Consider the following 1,701-nt stretch of genomic DNA (forward strand, 5'->3'; position numbering starts at 1 on the left):
TTTTTTTTTAAAGATGACTGGTAAGGGGATCTCAACCCTTGGCTTGGTGTTGTCAGCACCACGCTCAGCCAGTGAGCTAACCGGCCATCCCTATATAGATCCGAACCCGTGGCCTTGGTGTTATCAGCACCACACTCTCCCGAGTGAGCCACAGGCCGGCCCGCAACATTAATTTTTAAATCCTCAATCAAAAGTGTCCTGGCTCCCAGTGCAGCCCAGCAGGTGGCTGGACCCTGCTCATCCTTGGGGTGGCCACTGAGGGCTCCGGGGAACCCAGTTTGAGAACCAATGGTGTGTCCCCCCCTGCTAGGGCCAGCAGATTCCCCTTTCTCTTTCGCCATAGCTAAAATAAGCACTGACTTGTGAGGCCTGAGTCTCGGGTAATAAAAGGCTCGATGCAGTGAGTGTCCAGTGTCCCGAAGTTGGTCATGGGCACTGCTTTGGGACAGGGTGTATGGGAACGCTGGCCATGGGGGACAGAGGCCTGAGGCCACTCTGGGCTGCTGCAGCCAGGGCTGCAACAGGAGAGATGGAGCGGCTGGCTTGGCCCTGCCAAGCGGGGCCATCAATTATTGACACCCTCTGTGTGTGGCATAAAGAATTCATGTGACGGGGGCGGGGCTGCTGTGGACCAGTGGCATGTTGGAGCCAGCTCACGAGAGCTGGAACCTTGTCATCCAGTTGTTAAATGCAGCCATTATTAAAAATGACAGAATATAAACTTATGGTTATAAAAATTATGTTTAACATAAACGTATGGAATATTACTCAGCCATAAAAAGGAGTGAAGCATTGATTCATAGTACAGCGTGGATGGCCCTTGAACACGTCACGCTCAGGGACAGACGCCAGACACAAAAGGCCACATGGTGTGTGATTCCATTTATATGAAATGTCCAGAATGGGCCAATCCATAGAGACAGAAAGTGGATTCGTGGTTGTGGGGGCTGAAGGGTGAGGGGGTGGGAATGGGAGGTGATTGCCAGTGGGGATAGAGCTTCTTTTGGGGGTGATGGAATGTTCTGGAACTAGATAGTGGTGATGGTTACACAATTCTGTGAATATATAGAATCCACTGAACTGTGAACTTTAAGACAGGGTATTTTACAGTATGGGAATCATACTTCAATAAAGCTGTTATAAAACAGTGAAGGTAATAAATACTCAAAAATCATAACTTCCTAATAAACGTCCTAATCCTCCATTTTACTATGATCTGTGCCCTTGAGGTCATTTTCATCGATAGTGTCTGGTGGAAATGGTGGGCATCTTTTCCCAGCTCCGTGATCTGCCCCGTGGAATCTCCATCACCCCTGTGCCTTGTGTCTAGAACTGGAAATGGGTGGGTTGAGGGGCCACCCCAGANCCATCACCCCTGTGCCTTGTGTCTAGAACTGGAAATGGGTGGGTTGAGGGGCCACCCCAGATCGGCTGTGACCTGGAACCTTGGTGGGAGGGTTGCCATGTGCCCAGCTCAGTTAGGTTGGGGGCCTGAGGGTGAAGTCTCCCCATCTGGGCCTCCCCACCAACAGGATCTGGGCAGCTTTCCAAGCACTTTACGTTCAGTAGTTTATCAGTCATTCAAAAATCACTTCTTGAGCACCAGCTGCGAACTGCAAGCCCCACCATGACGAAGATGGACTTAGGTCTCACCTTTGTGGCCTCGTGTCTGGCATGGGAGGTATAAGTTCTAAATCAATG

This window comes from Galeopterus variegatus, unplaced genomic scaffold (genome assembly GCF_000696425.1).
Source record: "Galeopterus variegatus unplaced genomic scaffold, G_variegatus-3.0.2 Scaffold4598, whole genome shotgun sequence".
Taxonomy (NCBI): Eukaryota; Metazoa; Chordata; class Mammalia; order Dermoptera; family Cynocephalidae; genus Galeopterus; species Galeopterus variegatus.